General features: G+C 36.1%; 1 non-coding gene across 1 annotated transcript; it reads left to right on the top strand.

The window, feature by feature from the left end:
- The first annotated feature begins 8,204 nt into the window (after window positions 1-8,204).
- Window positions 8,205-8,311, top strand: LOC145569594 (small nucleolar RNA R71). Its single transcript, XR_014096183.1, has one exon. It is a non-coding gene; the product is annotated as a small nucleolar RNA R71 (small nucleolar RNA).
- The last annotated feature ends 14,139 nt before the right edge of the window (window positions 8,312-22,450 follow it).

Raw genomic sequence — 22,450 nt, 5'->3', positions numbered from 1 at the left:
CCAAAGGGAAGGAAGATAGAGCAAAAGAGTCTCCAACAAGTTTTAGGAACTTGTAAACCGTTTACAGGGTGAAGGTTACACCCCTTCACGATCCATGAGATCGCTAACTCTATAGTGGTCCGGAACCATGACTTGATATTCGGGGATGAAGGTACAAATCCAACCTAAAAGAGATTGAACTTGCCCTTAAAATAGGCCTCTACTTTATTCTTCTCATATTCATGTGCGCTTTCTGACTAATATACAATCAATATATTAATCCTAAACCTGTTTAATCTATGTTGGTTAAATATTAATGCACGAACAAAACTATTATTGGCGATCACTGGAATTAAAATCATATTAGCCTAAACCAAATTATTAGTTATCTTATTAAGCGTGATTTCAAGTACAAATTCCCTTTAAACCTGCAAGAGAGGGCGTGATCAAGCAATAACAATAATATCAAGCAACATAATAATATTGATACAACAAATCATCATCATCGTCATAATCTCAATCCCAATAAAGCATAAAAATATTAGCAAGATCCTAGGCATGATACTAACAAGGTTAATAACAAATCCTAGCATGTCACTAAGCATTAAAAATCAAAGCTTTAGCCTAACATGATACTAACATGATAGAAGAAATAGGAAACAACTTAATCATGATACTAGGAAGCAATAAAGAACATCCTAACATGATACTAGGAATTAAAATAATATAAGCACGCTTTCTATAAAAATATAGCAATAAAATGAATTACTTTGTTGCCTCGTATCTCTTTCTATCAAAACAATACACACGTTAGTAAATTCAATGAAAATATTAAATCAAACAATTAATTTAAATAATTAAAATAGGGATTTGGGACCAAACCCTCAGAAATTATCAGCCTCTCACGTCTAGGGCGAAGGCAACTTCGAGCTTGGTAGGGGAGTCTAAGTCTCTTGAATGAGGAATATTGTATTTTGAAAAGACAAGGCTTAAAAATCAAGAGAGAGAAGGTAAGAATAAGCTATTGCTTTTAGAGAGAGAAGAGATGATGATTGTTGATTGATTTGAAAGCGGGGAATATCGACCCTATTTATAGAGAAAAACATTAGGAAACGATTAGAAAAGAGTTAGAATTCAAATCGGAATAAAATTGGTTCTGTCGCAGAGCCATCGCGGCGCGATAGGGTCCATCGCGACGCGATGGGATGGGGCCATCGTTTCGTGATGGAATAGGTTTTTTTGCGGATTTTTTTTTATCATATCTTTTGATCCAGAAGTCTAAATAAGGCATATAATATGTCGTTAGAAAGATCTTGAAGTCTAATTTCCAACCCAATTAGAATCAGATTAAAATCATTTGTTGAATAAAAGATATGGCCGAAATAGTGGAAGGGTGTTAGTTTTGGATAGAGTTTTGTATTTCGTTCATATCTTTTTCGTTATAGCTCGGAATTAATATTATAATATCTCATTGAAAAGATAATTTCAAGATCTATACAACCATATAATATTTGGATAAAAATTATGAGGCACGAAAATAATATTTGAACATATTCCATTTCGCACAGAACAAGGATTCTCAAAAAGAGGAGTTTTATTCAATTTCAAATTCTTTAATTTTATCTTTTCAAAAATGGATAATTAAAATCTCTTAGAAACTTATAGAAGCTTATAATTAATCCTAATTAGTTTAGGAATGGGATTAAACCTTTGGACCCTCCACATGATCATTGGGTCATAGGTAAAACTCGGTTTGGGCTCAGTTTAGTATTTTGGCCATAACTTCCTTATTATTCATCGGAATTGGGCTTATAATATATCGTTGGAAAGGTCTTTTCAATCCCCATACAACTAAACCATTATTGGACCCTTATCATGGACCAAACTCAACCGGAATGGAAGTTTTTCATAAATAGGATACGAAATAAATGATTTTCGAAAATGGAAATGAATTATTTTTATTAAAAATAGAGAGATTCACGAGACTCTTTCATATTTCACCTCGTTTGATAATCAATGACGTGAAAGGTATTCATCACTAGGTTTGGTTTTTGGGGAGACACAATCAGGTGTGCACAGATAACTTGTTCTTTCTCCTTCTTTCTAAGACTTCCCTTTTCAAAAACAATACCGCATTCACGAGACTTAGACACACCTAGCCAAGTTCGAAGTTGCCTTCGCCCTAGACGTGAAAGGTTGATAATTTCTGAGGGTTTGTGGTCCCAAATCTTATTTCAATTCTTTGATTAGATTTACTATTTAATATTTTCTTTGAAGTTACTAACGTGTGTGTTGTTTTGATAGAAAGAGATGCGAGACAACAAAGTAATTTTATTGCTCTATTTTGTAGAAATCATGTTTATATTATTTTAATTCCTAGTATCATGTTAGATGTTCTTTATTGCTTTCTAGTACCATGTTTAGGCTGCTTCCTATTTTATTCTATCATGTTAGTATCATGTTAAGAATAAATCTTTGATCTTTAATGTTTAGTGACATGCTAGGATTGGTTATTAATCTTGTTAGCATCATGCCTAGGATCTTGCTAATATTATTATGCTTTAATGAGATTATGATGTTGATGATTTGTTGTATTAATTATTATTATGTTGCTTGATATATTATTGTTATTGCTTGATCACGCCCTCTCTTGCAGGTTTAAAGGGAATTTGTACTTGTAATCACGCTTAATAAGATAATTAATAATCTTGCTTAGGCTAATGTGACTTTAATTCAAGTGATCGCCAATAATAGTTTTGTTTGTGCATTAATATTCAACCAACATAGATTAAACAGGTTTAGGATTAATATATTGATTGTATGTTAGTCAGAAAGCGCATATGAATATGAGAAGAATAAAGTAGAGGCTTATTTTTAGGGCAGGTTCAATCTCTTTTAGGTTGGATTTGTACCTTCATCACCGAATATCCAGTCATGGTTCCAGACCACTATGGAGTTAGCAATCTCATGGATCGTGAAGGGGTGTAACCTTCACCCTGTGAACGTACAAGTTCCTAAAACTTGTTGGCGACTCTTTTGCTCTAGCTTCCTTCCCTTTGGACGCCACCATGCTTAAGTGTATGATCACAATGGGGCTCAAGAGTGGGATGCTTGAAATATTCCCTACAAGTATCGCCCGGTCGGGCGATTTTTACCTCTAATTCTTCTTTAGTCTCGCGCATGGTCGGGCGATTTTCTTCATATATGGACTCCTTCTCGCACCCGGTTGGGCGGAGTTTCGCCCTGTCGGGCGCTCTATAGTACTTAAGTCTGATTTTTCTTCTCTTTTTTTCTTTAAATTTGGCTAACTCTTTTTCTCCTACCTGTTCAAAATACTCTAAAACACATTAAATTCCCTCTTCTCTCCTCTCACAAAATAAAAAGAAAGAAAGAAATTACTCTAAAAAGCAAGAGAATACAGGTTGCCTCCTGCAAAGTGCTGGTTTATCTAGGTCCCGCACGACCTTCTAATCATATGTAGATCAAGATGGAACGGAATCGATTAGGTGAAGTAATTCAACCGCACCAATCGTAGCCCCTTCGTGGTACAACTTTATTCTTTGACCATATACCTTAAACTCACCACCATGTTCATCAATTAATTCCACAGAACCGAATTTGTTTGCCTTTTTCACAGTAAAAGGACCCGACCACCTTGACTTTAACTTTCCTGGGAAAAGTTTAAGTCTAGAGTTGTACAACAAAACCTTGTCACCCTTTTTGAATTCTCTTGGAAGGATCATCTTGTCATGCCATCTCTTGGTCTTCTCCTTGTAGACATGTGCACTATCATAGGCCATCAACCTAAACTCATCTAATTGGTTATGTTGTAGAAGTCTCTTTTCTCCTGCTAGCTTAGCATCCAAATTGTGCTCTTTAATAAACCAATATGCTTTGTGCTCTAATTCCACCGGAAGGTGACATGCTTTACCATACACAAGTCTATAAAGGGGTAGTACCAATTGGGGTCTTAAATGTGGTTCTATACGCCCAAAGGGTGTCATCCAACTTATCGCTCCAATCTTTCCTAGATTTTGCTACCACCTTCTCTAGAATGGCCTTAATCTCACGATTAGAAACTTCAACTTGGCCACTAGTTTGGGGATGATAAGCTAAACCCGTCATATGGTATACACCATACTTCTTGAGAAGGGTGTCTAACTTCCGCTCATGAAAGTGAGATCCTCCATCACTTATAATCTCTCTAGGGACTCCAAATCTAGGAAAAATAGTTTTCTTGAATAACTTATGGACCACCTTTGCATCATTGGTAGGTGAGGCGATGGCTTCAACCCACTCGGATACATAATTAATGGCAACAAGGATATAGCGATTTCCTCTTGAAGAAGGAAAAGGTCCCATGTAATCAACACCCCAAACATCAAAAATTTCAACTTCTAGTATACCTGTTTGAGGCATCTCATGCCGCCGCGAGATGTTGCCAGTCCTCTAGCAAGAATCACAAGCTTGAACAAAAGAGTGAGCGTCCTTGAACATGGTAGGCCAATACAAACCCGACTCATTGATCTTTGCAACTGTCTTGGTGGGACCATGATGTCCTCCATAAGGTGAGTTGTGACATCTAGTGAGAACACCGTGAACTTCCCATTCGGGAACACACCTGCGAAATAATCCATCTGCACACTCACGAAACAAAAAAGGATCATCCCAAAAATAATGTTTTACATCATAAAGGAATTTCTTCTTCTGTTGGTTGGACACATCGGGAGGTAGAGTACCGCCCACCAAATAATTTGCAAAGTCGGCATACCAAGGGTGTTGCTCTACAACTGCATACAAGTGGTCATCAAGGAAAGAATCATCTATAGGAAGAGAATCCTTACCCTCATCATACATGATTCGTGACAAGTGGTCTGCCACAACGTTCTCTGCACCCTTTTGTCTTTAATTTCCACATCAAAATCTTGGAGCAAGAGAACCCAACGGAGTAGCCTAGGCTTTGATTTCGCCTTGGCTATTAAATATTTCAAAGCTGCATGGTCAGTAAAAACAATAACTTTAGAACCAACTAGATATGATCTAAATTTTTCTAAAGCATAAATCACAGCAAGAAACTCATTCTCTGTAGTCGCGTAATTAACTTGGGCTTCATCCAAAGTTTTACTTGCATAATAAATAGCATGCAAAATTTTGTTCTTTCTCTGTCCTAGCACGGCTCTTAATGCAAAATCACTGGCATCACACATGATCTCGAAAGGAAGATTCCAATCAGGAGCACATATGATAAGTGCCGATATCAAAGCTTGCTTAATCATGTTAAAAGCCTCAAGACACTCATCAGTAAAATCAAATGGGGAATCCTTGAGTAAAAGCTAATCTAGTGGTTTAGCAATTTTAGAAAAATCTTTGATAAAGCGACGATAAAACCCCGCATGACCTAAGAAACTTCTAACCCCCTTAACATTAACTGGTAGAGGCAATTGCTCAATCACAGAAACTTTAGCTTTATCTACTTGTATGTCCTTATCAGATACAATATGACCAAGAACTACTCCCTCTGTCACCATAAAGTGACACTTTTCCCAATTTAAGACTAAATTGCATTCTTCACATCTTTTCAAGATTTTAGTGAGATTAACTAGACATGCATCATATCAAATGAAGAACCATACACACTAAAATCATCCATAAAAACTTTCATAATAGACTCTATGAAATAAAAAAAGATACTCATTATGCAACGTTGAAAGGTAGTAGGGGCATTACACAGACCAAAGAGCATTCTACGATAAGCAAAAGTACCATAAGGGCATGTAAATGTAGTCTTTTCTAGATCTTCAGGGTGAATTGGAATTTGGAAAAATCCCGAATACCCATTCAAATAACAAAAGAACTTATGATTAGCCAACCTCTCAAGCATTTGATCAATAAAAGGGAGAGGGAAGTGATCTTTTTTAGTGGCGATATTTAATCTACGATAATCAATGCACATACGCCACCCTGTAACAGTTCTAGTGGGAATTCATTCATTTTTATCATTTTTTATCACAGTCATCCCACCCTTTTTAGGAACCACCTGGACAGGACTTACCCACTTTGTGTCAAAAATAGGATAGATAATACCTGCATAAAGTAATTTCGTAACCTCTTTCTTGACTACTTCTTGCATATTAGGATTCAACCTCCTCTAGGGTTGAATGCATGGCTTATAATTGTCCTCTAAGTGTATCCTGTGCATACAAAACTCAGGCCTAATACCCTTGAGATCATCTATACTATACCCTATTGCCCTTTGTGGATATCGTCAAGAAAACATATTTTAAATGAGAAGGGAGAGGTTTTAGTTCAGGTTTCTTGACCTCTGTAGGTTTTGATTCCTGAACTAATTTTACTACCTTCTTTCTCTTTTTAGGATCAAGTTATTCTATAGCAAAAGCCTTTTCTATTGCATCCACCTCTCTACTCCAAATACCTGCGTCACCTGTAGTTAATTCACACAAAGAACTTCCTCCAATGGATCCCTTGCAAGAATATGTGGTAAGCTATATTCACAAATCAACATCCATTACATCAATCACATCAATCAAGCAACAATTTTCCTCTAGCATAGGACCTTTCAAAACTTTCCCTAAATTAAAAGTGATATTACATCTCCGACAGAAAAGGTTAGTTTTCCATTTTTAACATCAATTATGGCTCCTATAGTGTGGAGGAAAGGTCTACCTAAAATAATGGGAATTTGTGTATCCTCAGCCATGTCTAAAACAACAAAATCAACAGGGATAAAAAAATTACCAACTCTGACAGGGACATCCTCTAGAATACCTAAGGGGTATTTAACAGAATGGTTTGCCATTTGCAAAGTAATGTTAGTAACTTTTAAATCACCCATGTTAAGCTTAGAGCACACAGACGATGGCATAACACTAACACTAGCACCCAAATCACACAGTTCTTTGTCAATGAAGACATTACCAATATGACAAGGGATAGAAAAACTACCAGGATCCTTTAATTTAGGAGGGGATTTATTTTGCAATAAAGCACTACATTTCTCTGTAAAAGCTACAATTTCTATCTCATTAAAGGCCCTTTTCCTAGTTAAAATATCTTTCATAAATTTAGCATATGCCTGAGTGATAAAATCAGTGAAAGGAACTTTTACCTACGGATTTTTCACAACCTCCAAAAACTTACCAAATTGCTTATCAAACTTACTCTTCAAATGTCTATTTGAGAATGGAAGTTTGATAATTGGGCCTTGCAGATTTCCAACCTTGTCCTAAGATTTACCCTGCGAAGAAACATTAGAAGAGTTAGTTTTCTCCTGGAGCCCTACAAGGTTAGTAACATTAGCACTTGGTACAAGGGAATCGGGATTAGCAATCGTTGTTGTAATAGGTTCATCATCTTTGGGCATAAAAGGCCCATCATAGTGTGAACCACTCCTCAAAGTAATTGCATTAGCATGATCCATAGGGTGTATTGGTTGCGATGGTAGGGCTCCTTACTAGTGGGTTTGCAGAGTAGAGGAAATTTGTGCAATTTGATTATCCATTATTTTATTATGGGCTAAGATCGATTCAATTTGAGCATCCTTACTCTCCATGTGCTTTTTCATATTTGCTAGCATAGCTCTAATTTATGACAAGGTAGGGTCAGTAGATGGAGGAGGAGTTTGTGATTGGGTTTTCTGGCCAGAGTTGAGGTGGTAATATTTCTGTTGTTGGTGGTGGTGGTGCTTATTGTTGTGGTTGTTGTGGAGGTGGAGGACTTTGCACATTAGTGCTCCGGTAAGAAAGATATGGATGGTTCTGGAGGCCAGGATTATAGGTGTTGGAGTATGGGTTATTTTTTCCTATAGGTTTGGAAGGAATTAACTTGCTCTATATAATTCCTACAATCTTGCTCCCAATGACCTACAAATCCATAGTTTTCACAAAAAGCTTCATTAGTATTATTGACAGCAGAAATATTAGCTACAGAAGCAGGATAAACAGTACTAAGGTTATCTAATTTCTGACTAATAGAATTTAATTGAGCTTGCAAAAAGGATACTGAATCGACACTATGTTTTCCCTTGTTTGCAAAGTCGGCCTCTAGTATTCCCGTATTGGGAATTGTGAATTGCCATCTCTTCGATAACTTGACCTGCATCATCTACATCAAGATTCATAAATCTCCCATTAGTTGTAGAATCTAGAATTATTCTGGATGAATTTTCAATCCCATTATAAAAGGCTTGGATTAACTGCCACTGTGCTAGATTATGGTGAGGACATTCTCTTTGTAAATCCTTGAATCTTTCCCAAGCCTCATATAAAGTTTCATCTGGCTCTTGGGAAAAGTTTTGAATTGCACTCCTTAATAAAGCTGTCCTCTTTGCAGGGTAATATTTATTATAGAAAATCAAAGCAAGAGTCTCCCAGTCAGTAATACCAAGTGTAGTTCTATTCAATCCATTATACCACAATTTAGCTTACCACACAAAGAAAAGGGAAAAAGAATCTACCTGATTTGGTCTTGCGTGACCCCAACTTGCCTAATGGTATTGCAATATTGACAGAAATATACAATTATGAAGATTTGGGTCTTCACCCTTAGCTCCACTAAATTGCTTTCTTTCGATCATCGTGATAAATTGGGGTTTGATCTCGAATTGTACTCCCTCGAGATCTGGAGTAGGGGCAAGATGTGGAAAATCCATCAGGGATGGCTGCGAATAATCGCTGAGCTTGCGAGATGGATTTGCTGTCATCTCTAATTCTGGTTCTAAAGAAGCTTCCGAATCATTAGAATCAGATGGAGGGTCCCTAGGAATATCACCCCCTAAACCCGCCAGTATTTGCCTGTATAGATTTTTTGTCTATGAAAAGAGCGCTCGATTTCAGGATCGAATGGGAATAACCTGATCTGGAACACCTGGGCATAAACAAAGAACTAAACAATAAATATGAGAATTGTGTCAAGGGAATAAACACGTCGTGAAATTTCTATCTCTAATCAAATAAAATTTACATAACCTAAACAAACCCAATACGAATATAAATGAAGTAAGGGGTCGAACCACAGGGAGGAGCTAAACACCGCGATCACTACTAATCAGTTAAGCTATCTCGGGACAGAGAAACAAAATTATCTAAGAGATTAAAGCTAAGAGTGAAATGAACTAGAGACAATATAAAGAGAACACCAAGGGAAATGGGTAGGTGTAGGTTTTAATTGAACATGCAATAACATGGAAACAAACCAATCATGAACTAAACATGCTTGAATATCGATATAAGGGATCCAATCTAGCCACCTGTCGGGGTCAATTGGCTTCTCCTAACATAGCCTCTATTTTGTCACATTAGAACCATATATTAGGAGGTGTAATCAAGTAATAATCGATACAAATGAACTTAGCTAAGTCAACTATCATTTCATTTAGCATAAATTCACCCTCAATCAACTAACAACGTGCACTTTGCAAGAAGATCGAAGAACATCAAGCAAGTAATTAAAGACTTTAATCACAATCAACTTGAATCATGTAATCAAAGTGGGGGCTTCTCTAAACACCTGATTGTGTCTCCCCAAAAACCAAACCCACTGATGAATATCTTTCACGTCGTTGATTATCAAACAAGGTGAAATGTGAAAAGTCTTGTGATGCGGTTATTTTACTAAAAATACTTCTTTCTGTTTTCGAAAATATTTCTTTTCTTACTTTATTTTTATGGAAATTGTCCAGTCCAGTTTAGATTGGTCCATGATGAGGGTCCAATAATAGTGTAGTTGGATTGGGCTCGAAAAGAGCTTTCCAATGAAATATTATAAACTCAATTCCGATGAATAATGAGAAAGTAATGGCAAAAATACTAAATTGGGCCCAAAATAATTTTTATACGGCCCAATGATCAAGTGGAGGGCCCATTAATTAATATTCCTAAAGTCATTAGGATCGACTTTAATTTTCTAGAGTAATCTAGAAGGTTATCTTAAATTCTAGTGGAATTAGGATTAGTAATCATATCTTTTAGAAAAGTAAAGAATTTTATTTGGAATAAAACAAGTGTTTTTAAAGAATTAAATATGATTTTAAAAGATAAGTACGGACGTTAATTGGTCTAATTTAATTAGATTAAGGACTCTGTATGGCTTTGATTTAATGCGTGAACCATCACGAAATGACAGAGCCATCGCGTCACGATAGAGCTGTCACGCCACGATTGCACCATTGCGTCGTGATGGACACTGTCGCACCTGATGGGAGCAGTTTTACTCTGAATGGAATTCGATCTTTTTCTAATCGTTTCGGGATCTGTTTCCTTATAAATAGGATCTTATTTCTCCGTTTTTATTTATTCACAAGCATTAACAATCATCTTTCTCTTATCTCTATTAAGCAATAGTTTATTCTTTCTCCCTCTTTCTAGTTTAGCCTTTTTACAAACACCATATCGCATTCACGAGTTCTAGACACACCTATTCAAGCTCGAAGTTGCCTTCGCCCTATACATGAAAGGTTGATAATTTCTGAGGGTTTGGTCCCAAATCCCTATTTTAATTATTTAAATTAATCATTTGATTTACTATTTTCCTTGAAGTTATTAACATGTGTATTGTTTTGATAGAAAGAGATACGAGGCAACAAAGTAAATAGTTTCATTATTTTTTTCTATAGGAATTATGTTCCTTATATTTTATTAATTCCTAGTATCATGTTAGGATGTTATTTATTGCTTCCTAGTATCATTCTTAGGTTGCTTCCTATTTCTTCTATCATGTTAGTATCATGTTAGGGATAAAGCTTTGATCTTTAGTGTTTAGTGACATGCTAGAATTTGTTATTAATGTTGTTAGTATCATGCCTAAGATCTTGCTGATATTATTATGCTTTGACGAGATTATGAGGATGATGATTGTTGTGTCAAATTATATATAATTTAACGTAATTCTTTAATTAATGAATTGTTTTACATAATTTGTTAACTAGCGAATTGTTTTCACATAATTTGTTAATTCGCGAATTGTTTTATGTTATTTGTTAAATTACGAATATTTTCATGTTATTTGTTAATTTACGAATAATTCATATATAATTTGTTAATATTATTATGTTACTTGATATATATTATTGTTATTGTTTGATCACGCCCTCTCTTGCAGGTTTAAAGGGAATTTGTACTTGAAATCACGCTTAATAAAATAATTAATAATTTTATTTAGACTAATATGATTTTAATTCAAGTAATCTCCAATAATAGATTTGTTTGTGCATTAATATTCAACTAACATAGATTAAACAGGTTTAGGAGTAATATATTGATTGTAGAAAGCGCACATGAATATGAGAAGAACACCTAGAGGTCTATTTAGGGCAGGTTCAATCTTTTTTAGGTTGGATTTGTACCTTCATCCCCGAATATCCAGTCATGGTTCAGGACCACTATGAAGTTAGCGAACTCATAGATCGTGAAGGGGTATAACCTTCACTATGTGAACGGTTTACAAGTTCCTAAAACTTGTTGGCAACTCTTTTGCTCTAGCTTCTTTTCCTTTGAACGCCACCATGCTTAAGTGTATGATCATAGTGGGACTCAAGTGTGGGATGCTTGAAATATTCCCTACAAATCCTAAACCAAAAGCATGAACAAATTCCAACTACATCATCCCAACACCCTTGGCTAAAGAACTACTCATTATCCATAGCAATTAACAAGTCAATCATGAAATTAACAAGCAAAGGCATGATTAATGAGTAATTAACAAGGCAAAAGCAATCTAAAATAACATCAAAGAGCAAAATAAAGAGAAAAGAGTAAGGAAATGCTCATTTATTGAAGTTGAAATTCTACAAAGATGTTGATTAAGCTTCTTCTTCAAAATCCAAGCTCAACAATGGAGGAATCCACACTTTCTCTCTCTAAAATGCCAAAACTAAGGATGTTTCTCTCTCTAGATTAAGGTAAAAATCAGAAAATTAAGCTAAGCTAATCTAATTACATTAAAAGGAGAGTACGGACTATATATAGGTGTTTAGAAAAGAAGAATTCGATGACTTAGAACCCATTGATGGGCGCCTGCGCACGCATATGCGCGCTCTTACAGAGCTTATGCGCGCTCTCTCCAACTTAGGCGTGCCCTCAACTTTGTGGGTACGGAGAAAGGAAACCCAGATAGACTTGCACGCCCGCACAAGGGTCGCGCAGCAGTCGCGCAAAAGTTCCTGACTTGTTATGTTCTTCTTCCTCCATCTGCACGGGTTCTCAAAGTGTTGTGCACCCGCGCAACATGTGTGCCGGCCTTCTCAGTGGTTGCGCAAAACAGTCTGCCTTGGCCTCTTTGAGTTCTCGATTTGCGTGCCTTCTCACAATGTTGCGCGTCCGCGCAAGGCTCATGTGCGCTCTCTCAAGGGGGCGCCCAGCGCTCTCTCTTTAGCCCAAGGTCTTCTTCTCTTCAACACAACGGTTCCTATAGAACGAAAGCAAAGAAACCATGGTAGAAAATGGATAAATGAGGTAAAACTAGAAAATAAGACAAACAAAAGAAAGGGGAAATAAGGGAAAGAAAGAGGGTACAAACAAGCTACAAGCATGGGAAAAACCGTTAAAATGAGCCCTTAATCGTGGCATGAATGCCACTCATCAAATTGTCTTAGAGAAATTACGTTCTCTGAGACAAAAGGGAATAATCTAAACTACAAAAACAATCAGAAATAAAAATAAAATCGTTTCCTCGGCAACGACACCAAATTTTGATAGGCTAAAGTCGTATCACCTAATCAAAAATAGTTCCTAAGTCCTCTAGCTAACGTAGAAAGGGAAGTAGGGTCAAACCACATGAAACAAGTCAATTTATTCCTAATTAATTAAAACAATCTAAATTATTAAGTAACCAAATTGTTGTTGTAAAAAGAATTAAACTAAAGAGATTAAGGTAGGGAAAAATCAAATAATGAAATCCTAGGGGATAGTCTCACCAATAAATAATAACCCAGGGTAAAACACAATAATCAATCATTAATGCATCAATTAATCAGATCATAAAGGGATTTGCTACGTATTACAATCACAGAATTAATCTACGGGTATTAAATCGCATCTCTCGAATCTTGACTTAACCATTGATAACTTAATCTGCCTATTGAAACTAAGCCTAAACATCAATTCTCATCTCTCGAATCTCGAATCAATATTGCATAACTCATACAATTAAACCAAGCTTAATCTAATTGCATAGCATTAAATCTATCAATAGGAGATTAATCAAGCATTGACAATTAACAATGATAAATTACCCCTTCATATTATTTATGGATCCCCACAACCCTAGAAATAAAACTACTCACACATAATAAAATCTAAACTAATCAAAACAATTAAGCAAAACATGATGAATCAAAGCAATTAAATTACTGAAAAGGAGAAGAAGTCATTACCAAAGTTAACAGAAATAATGAATTGTATAAAACAAAGAGTTGTAGAGAAAGAAACAAGAGAGAAGTCTAAGCTTAAAACTAAGTAAGAGAGAATTTAGCTAATGAAAAAGATGATTGTATCAAAACTAAACAAAACGTATTTATACAAAGCTTTAAAATCCTAATTAGAAACTAAGTAGAAAACGACGAAACTCCTCTCCAAAACACGCGCTCGATCGGGCGCCATCTCTCCAGGCCGGGCCCGCCTTTTTCTTCCATAATTCTTTTCTCGTGCCCGGTCGGGCACGAGGCAGGGCGCGACGCTGACTCTCATTTTTCCACCTCGCCCGGTCGGGCGCGCCTCAAGGCGAGGCCGCCCCCGATCGGGCGGTGTCTTGGGCACTACTTGGACTTTCGTTTGCGCTTATAACTCGGTCCAAACTCTAATCTCCTCTTTGGGGCTTTAATCACTCGGTCCAATGCCTCGTTTCCTTCTATGTCGAGCCCTTAATCACCGGTTTGATGATTCTAAACGGCATTGGGCTATGAAAGATGGTCAAGGTCCTCTAATGCTCGTAGTGGCTCCAATATTTCCAGGAAAATGCTCCAAATCTGCAATTTCTTATAAAACAATACCAAAACTACGAAAACACTAGAAAACACATATTAGTAATCAAAGTGGCTCTAAAGAGCCAAAAATACTCCTAATTATGACCAAGGGATGGGGGTAATTCACTATATAAAATAGACATATCAATTACCTTCAAAATTACCCACAATTCTTTTCCCCACCCCCAAAATCACCCCAAATTTCCTTTTCTTATCCTCAAAATTAATCATACAGATATGGTTATGAAGATTTAGAGTGGTTTCAGGAATTGGACAAAGGAGAGGAGTTGGTTCAGGGATGGAGGGAGAGATCTAAGGTTAATCAAATTCCACTCATCTTGTTGTCATTAGGGGTATATGGTGATTTTTTGTAACAACTCAAGGGTATATGGTGAATTTGAAAATTTTCATGGGTATATAGTGAATATACAAAAAACTCAAGGGTAGATGGTGAAAACACCGAAATAATTATTTGTTGATATGAGTTACTTCCATTATAGTTATGGGTAATTTTAAATTTCCTATAGAGTAACACCAAATTATTATACGACTAACATCAAATAATTAAAAATGATAAATAATTTCATTTGTTCATTCGAGTAATCGCTATTCTTTTTTATTTGTTGTTGAAACATTAATTTCACTTATAAGAGTAATCCCAATTTCCCACTACAAAAACTCCTTATCTATCATAGTAACCCCTTATCCATCAATGTAACCCCATTTGATTATTGTCGTAACCCCGTTTACTTAATTAAGTACTTATATGTAAGGTGGTCACACCGTGTGACTAACTATATATGGAGTATAAGAATTTGAGATAAAATAATTATTTTAATAGAGACTTAATCAATTTTATTGTTTTTTGTGAAAAAAAAACAATTTTATTGTTAGGCATCAATCAATCATCAATCAATATATGTGGAGCTTACAAGAGTCACTCATTGATTTTCTTGTCTTATCTATTAACTATTACTAAACAAAACATTGTTGATATCATCTTTTCTCAAAACTGTATTTGTGTGACTTTCTTATTAAAATTTTGGATAATTTGACTTTTGCTACCTCACAAACACATCAATTTCACTTTTGCTACCTCGGAAAAATTTTATTTTATTTTGCTACCTGACAGTTACACTTTTTTTAAGTTTTGCTACCACTTAACGGAATCCGTTAAGGAATCCGTTAAGTGAATCCATAATGACACGTGTCGCGTTATTATTGGCCCAAAAAAATAAAAAAAAATTAAAAAATAAAATTTTAAAAAAAAAGTTAAAAAAAATAAAAATAAAATAAAAAAATAAAAAAAACCTAAACTACCCAGCCACCACCCCCGCACCACCCCCGCACCACCACCCCCTTCCCCCCACCTCACCGCACCCTTCCCCGAAACCACCAGCCGCGTCGCACCACCACCCCCTACCCACCGGAACCCTTCCCCTCCCTTTCCCGCAGCCGCCTCGCCCCAAAAACCACCAAACCCAAAAACCCTAAATCCCGAAATGGCTCGAATTTGGCCACGAATTTGGCCACAAATGGCCGAAATTGGCCGATTTTGAGGCTCAGTGGCCTTGATCGGCCGATTTCGGCCTTTTAAGGCCAAATTCGTGGTCGTTTTTGGGTAGGGGGTGGTGGTGCGTTTTTGGGTTTGGTGGTTTTTGGGGGCGAGGCGGTTGCGGGAAAGGGAGGGGAAGGGTTCCGGTGGATAGGGGGTGGTGGTGCGACGCGGCTGGTGGCTTCGGGGAGGGGTGCGGTGAGGTGGGGGAAGGGGGTGGTGGCGCGGGGGTGGTGCGGGGGTGGTGGCTGGGTAGTTTAGGTTTTTTTTTTTATTTTTTTTATTTTATTTTTATTTTTTTTAACTTTTTTTTTAAAATTTTATTTTTTATTTTTTTTTTTATTTTTTTGGGCCAATAATAACGCGACACGTGTCATTATGACCCACTTAACGGATTCCTTAACGGATTCCGTTCAGTGGTAGCAAAACTTAAAAAAAGTGTAACTGTCAGGTAGCAAAATAAAATAAAATTTTTCCGAGGTAGCAAAAGTGAAATTGATGTATTTGTGAGGTAGCAAAAGTCAAATTATATGAATAGTTTTTTTATTCTTGTCTATAACCATTGATGATGTCATTTTTTTGTGATAGTTTTTTTTTTTTCTTTTGTGTGATACTTCGTTAACTAGCTAAGTAAGTTATTTCAACAACTTTTAATCTAGAAAATCGAAGTATAGTAAATTGAATAGCAACTCTATTCCTTTCTTTTGATTTAAAGATATATCATTCCCTCTCCTTAATTCCTTAACACTGATATTCAATGTATTTCTTTTAAGAAGTCTTCTTCCAATGAATTTATGACAATTGAAAAGATTCATTGTATATATGAGTTCTATACTATAATTTTTTTTTTATTAAAATCGAGCACCGCACGGAGATAGTCTAGTATATGTATGTATAAGAAAAGCGAGTCAATGTGGAGCCAACAAGTGTCACTCTATGATTGCATAATATTTTTAAGTAGCTTCTTTTATATAAATTATATCGATTCCGGAGGAAGCCCAATCTATCTCCTTCATAAACACAATTTATTTATCAAGTGCTAGAATCGTGAATAAATCAACAATCAAAATATATTATACTATAAGACAAGCGGATCAATGTGAAGCTACAAGTGTCACTCTATGATTCACTTGTTTTATATATGTATGTATAAGAAAAGCGAGTCAATGTGGAGCCGACAAGTGTCACTCTATGATTTGCTTGTCTCATATATGAATATTTTATGTACTATATAAAAAAAGGGAAATTCTCTTTGGTACTCTTCAATTTTATAAAATTTTCAGTGGTGAACGAAGTTTTATGAAATTATCTTTGGTACTAATAAAATTTTTATACTTATTACTTATGGCATTAATTATTATATTTTATTAAAAATTTAACTATAGTTAGATTTTTTAATTTTTTTTAAACAATTTAATTATTATATTAAAATTTTAAAAAACAGCCATCCCTCCCCCACCCACTACCCAGGCGGCCAAGCCCCATCCCCGTTAGCCACCCATCCCCCCTACCGGCGATCGGCGACGTCGTCCCTACCTTCTCCCCATACCCACGGTTTGCCACCCTACCCCTTCCCCATTCCCACTGCCCACCCACCTCTTCCCCAATTCTCCAAAACCCGACTTCCCCCCTACACCCCAAATCGATCGAAAAACCGCCTCTCCCCTCCCCTGTTTTCCACCCCCTCCCCCCAAACTCGAACAACCCACCTAAAACAACTCAAAAGAAACCTCCCTAAAATCCGTTTTACCCGTTTTCTAGGGTTTCTGGCTTTAGGGTGGTCTTGGGTTTTTGAGTGGTTTCGGGTTGATTGTTAGGGTTTGGGCGGGGGGGGGGGGGGGGTGAGGACGGACGGAAAATAGGGGAAAAGAGAGAGGGGTGTGTCTTCGGCGTTGTAGGATGGGTAGGGGCGCCGGCTGCCGGCAGGGGGGCTAGGCAATGAGTGGGGGAAAGGGGTGGTTGGTTTTTTTTTATTCTAATATAATTATTAAATTGTTAAAAAAAATAATAAAAAACTAACTATAGTTAAATATTATTACTTAATTGTTAAAAAAAAAATCTAACTATAGTTAAATTTTTAATTAAATCTAACAATTAATGTCATGAGTAATAAGTGTAAAAAAGTTTATGAGTACCAAAGATAATTTTATAAAACTTTGTTCATCATTGAGAATTTTATAAAATTGAAGAATACCAAAGAGAATTTCCCCTTTTTTTTCAAAAAAAAAAAAAAAAAAAAAAAAACAACTTGACATATTGTATTGCATAATATTTTCAATTAGTTTCTTTTATATAAATTATATCGGTTATGAAGGAAGCCCCAATTTATCTCCTTCATAAACAAAATTTATTTATCAAGTGGTAGAATCATAATTAAATCAACAATTTTGAGTAGCTAGCAAGACATTTTGGTAGATAAAATAAAAAAACCGTGGGAGCCATATATGACAAAAAGTTGTTGGTTTTTTTTTCACATTTTTGCCATTTTGTCTAGTCAATATGGCATTTTGGTAAATAAATCAAAAGCTATGCGACCCGTATATGACAAAAAGTTGTTAATTTATTTACATTTTTGTCATTTGATAAATATATTTTGTTTAGAAAAACTTGTATTAAGAATATAATTTATTGATTTTATTAAGAAATAATTTATTGATTTTAATTGATTCTTATTAGGAAAAGATATTATAGTATCTTATTGTTAGGCAAAGATATATTTATTAGCTATAATTATTATATTCTTATTTTAGGCTAGTATGATAAGTTTCCTAATTTGATAAGATCTCTTCCTTCTAGCTCAAGGAGAGAAGTTGTATAAATATATGCTATGGTGGAATAATAGAAGGAAGCTTTTGGAGCATTCATCTTGTCATGGTATCACAACCCTTACTGCTAATATAATTTTTTTTTTCTTCCACACCTTAAGTCATGGCTGGCGGTGAAAATCCACCACCACCACCACCAAAAATCGAGCCTAATTCCCCATTCTATCTTGGACCCCGAGATCACCTAGGAGACTTTATTACCTCTTAGAGACTTTTTTATATAGCGGTGTCCTCCAGGAGGAAATTCGGATTTCTTGACGGCACCATCACAAGCATCACCCCCCTTGCACGAAAGATGATTAGGTGACGATACATTGCATGCTTGTGTCTTGGTTTATGAACATAATTGATCCGGAGGTGAACTTTATGCTATCCAATTATGACAATGCAAAGAAGCTATGGGATGATTTGCACGAACGATTTGGCCTTGTTAATGGCCCTCGTATTCCAACAAATTAAATACGAAATCAACCAATGTGAATAATCAAAATCTATGCCAGTTGTGGTGTACTTTAGCAAGCTCTCGGTCTTATGGGATGAGCTTGATAAACATGAGCCATTGATCAGTTGCAAGTGCGGTAAGTGCACTTGTGATGTTGGAAAACAGCAGACTAATAGTTGTGAGGGTGACCGTCTTCAACAGTTCTTAATTGGGCTATACTCTGATTTTTATGCCGCTCTTCACTCTAATCTATTATCCCAAGGTCTCTTACCTTCCTTGAATAGAGCATTCCAAACAATTGGTCAAGAGGAACGTGTTAAGGGAATTGCTAACCTCAAAGAAGAACCACCTGAGGTTGTTGGGTTTGTGGTTCGAATGGAAAACAGGTCGAAGCTATGTCTTTCGCGTGCAGAGAAGGTTGCATTGTTGTGCACCTATTGTCAAAAGACAGGTCATGATGCTACAACCTGTTTCGAAAAATATGGTGTCCCTCCATGGTACATTGAGAAATGTGGCTTGAAGGAGGACAATAAAGGGTCTATGGGGCGTGGAAATGGTGCTTCAACTAACTCCCCCTTCATCTGGTCAAGGGTGGGGCACTCCTGTCAAGGCTAATGCTATACTCCAAACAATGCTATAACCCCTGACTATAACACTCTTGGCTATGCTCCCACGTCTACTTCCCATATTCCGCCTCTCTCTACCGAGTAGTGGAAAGCGATTATGGACGTTATGGGTAATGCTCAGCCCCCATCCCATCATGTGAATGGTGAGTGGATTATTGATACCATTTTCTCTCATCATGTAACTTGTAATCATTCCTGCTTGTTGGATGTGCGTGATGTTCCTTCTTGCAATGTTGGTCTTCCAAATGGTCAAAATGTTGTTGCCATACAGGAGGGGGGGGTGTTAAATTAATAGATAACATTACTCTTCATAATGTTCTTTATGTTCCAAAATTAAACTGTAACTTAATTTCGGTTTCACAATTGTGCTCTACTAGTAATTATGAAGTCATAACTAACTCTACAATATGTACTACATAGGACCAACACACAAGGGAGGTGATTGGCACGGGTGATCTCAAGGATGGACTATACTACTTTATTCCGGGAGGAGGCGTCAATTGCTGCCGTATCTGTCGAAGAATCATCCACCTTGAAGCTTTGACATAGAAGATTGAGGCACCCATCCGAGAAAGTTGTAAAGCTTCTCCCTTTTCTTAGCAATTATAGGGGTCATTTAAATAAAGATTGTGAACTGTGTCATCATTCTAAGCACACTAGAGACAAATTTCCTTTAAGTGAAAATAAAGCATCTCGTATTTTTAAGATAGTACATTGTGATTTATGGGGGTCGTATGCCGAACCCTTATCTTGTGTGTTCATTATTTTTTGACATTGGTAGATGATTATTCTCGTGCGGTTTTGATATATTTATTGATTGATAAAACATAGATGTTCATGTCCTTTATAGCCATGATTGATTGACAATTTTCACAAAAAAATAAAAATTATATGGAGTGATAATGGCACCGAATTTTTTACTTGAAAAATTATTTCATGGCTCAAGGTATTTTATTTCAAACCTTTTATGTGGGTACCCCTCAACAAAATGGCAGGGTAGAAAGAAAACACCAACACATTCTCAATATTGTTCGTGCCCTTCATTTCCAGGGGATTACCAATTTATTTTTGGGGGGAGTGTGCTCTTACGGCATCTCATGTCATAAATCGAACACCATCTGTCCTTCTAAACAATAAAACCCCTTATGAAATGTTATTTGGCAGCCCACCTTTATTTAGTGAATTGCGTGTGTTTGGTTCCTTGTGTTTTGCACATAATCAAAAGGCAAAAGGTGATAAGTTTGCGAGCCGTAGTCGAAAATGTGTCTTTCTTGGGTATTCCGTTGGGAAGAAGGGATGGTATTTGTTTGACTTAGATAAAAAGGAATTTTTTGTGTCAAGGGATGTGCGTTTTATGAGGATGTATACCCCTACTTGGATGCCGAAAGTACCAATATTGACATTGCTACAGATGGATCTCTTATTATACAGGATGATCAAATAAGGAAGTTGAAGGCGACATATATATTGTGCTCAGGTTAATTTTTCATGGAAAACACACAAATATATGATTAGAGGCAGTGGCTGATCTTAGGCCAAAAAGTTAAGGGGGCCAAGGTTTGATTCCTCAACCTTTTGTACAAAAATAACAATACTTAACCACTATGCCACAACATTTTATTTGTAATTATTAGACATCATATTACTTATAATCAACTTAAATATGCTTAAGGGGGTGCCGGGCCCTTACCTGCCCTAACCAAGATCCGCCCCTGATTAGAGGTGCAACTAGGAGGATACATATAAACACACTTTATTATACCAAATGTAACAAAGAATGTTCATTTAACAATACACATATGTACATTTGGTACACTTTCACGTTTTTGAAATAATTACATGTAATAGTATAGCTGTATAGAAATTTGTTATTATTGTTATTAAATAAGCAGTAATCTAAGACGTATGTATTTGCCTACATCTTACTATATGAAACTTACACATAGCTCTTGAAATGAACTTTTGTTTATATAAAAATGAACATCTATTGAAACACAAATAAATAAAAATGAACATTGGATGACGCAATACTTCTTATAATAAAAATGATTTGAATGCAAGTAATCCTTATTAATAAATTTTCTCTCATATTTATTTATTGAAAAATCTTAAAATTCAATTCAGAAAATATATTGATTTGAACAAAAACTCCTTGTTATAAAAATGAACATTTAATTATACATAAATGAACATTTACCAATGCGGAAATGAACATGTTATAAAAAATTTATAGGCGAGGGCGGGGGCACGCTCGGAGGGTAGGGGGTGCAGGCAGTGTTCTCTATCAAGGGGTAAAAATTTGTAGTTGGATGGGCTTGAAAAGAGCTTTCCAAAGATATATCATAGCCCAAATCCGACTTATAACGAAGAAGTTATGGCCAAAATAATAAACTAAGCCCTAACCGGACCTAAGTCGGGGTGAGCATGGGACGGGTACCTGTACCGTTAGTACTAATAGTTCGAGTACTCGATAACCAAAATCCCTAAAAGTGATATCCATAACCCGACCGATAAGTTCGGGTACCGGGTCAACCCGGCGGCTTCTATGAGGAACGCCCCGGATTTTCAGATCGGTTATCGAGTACCTAATAAGATATCCAATAATAATAATTAAACTTAATTATGTAGTTATTTTGATATAATTTATCACTAATTAACAACAATATCATATGATTTTGACCAAATTATTAATAATATTACTAATCATTGATATTATAAAGTAATTATAAATTAAAGTAAGAGTTTAGATTTTAAAAAAATAGATTTAAGTAGGGAAAAAAAGCAAAAAAATGCTTATCGGAATGGATCGGGTAACCGTTAATTTTAAAATGATACCTAATAACCATACCCGATAACAAATTATTGGAACAGGTACCCGAACCGTTATGGTTATCGGATCGGGTACCCTAATTTTCGGAACGGTTACAGATCGGTTATTCGGGTTTTCGAGTAGTTTTGCTCAGCCCCACCTACGACCCAATGATCATGTGGAGGGTCCATTAACCTTAATCCCATTCCTAAACCAATTAGGATTTATTATGAGATTCT

The sequence above is a fragment of the Chenopodium album genome, chromosome 11 (genome assembly GCF_948465745.1).
Source record: "Chenopodium album chromosome 11, dcCheAlbu1.1, whole genome shotgun sequence".
Classification (NCBI taxonomy): domain Eukaryota; kingdom Viridiplantae; phylum Streptophyta; class Magnoliopsida; order Caryophyllales; family Amaranthaceae; genus Chenopodium; species Chenopodium album.
This window is presented reverse-complemented; position numbering and strand designations above follow the sequence as displayed.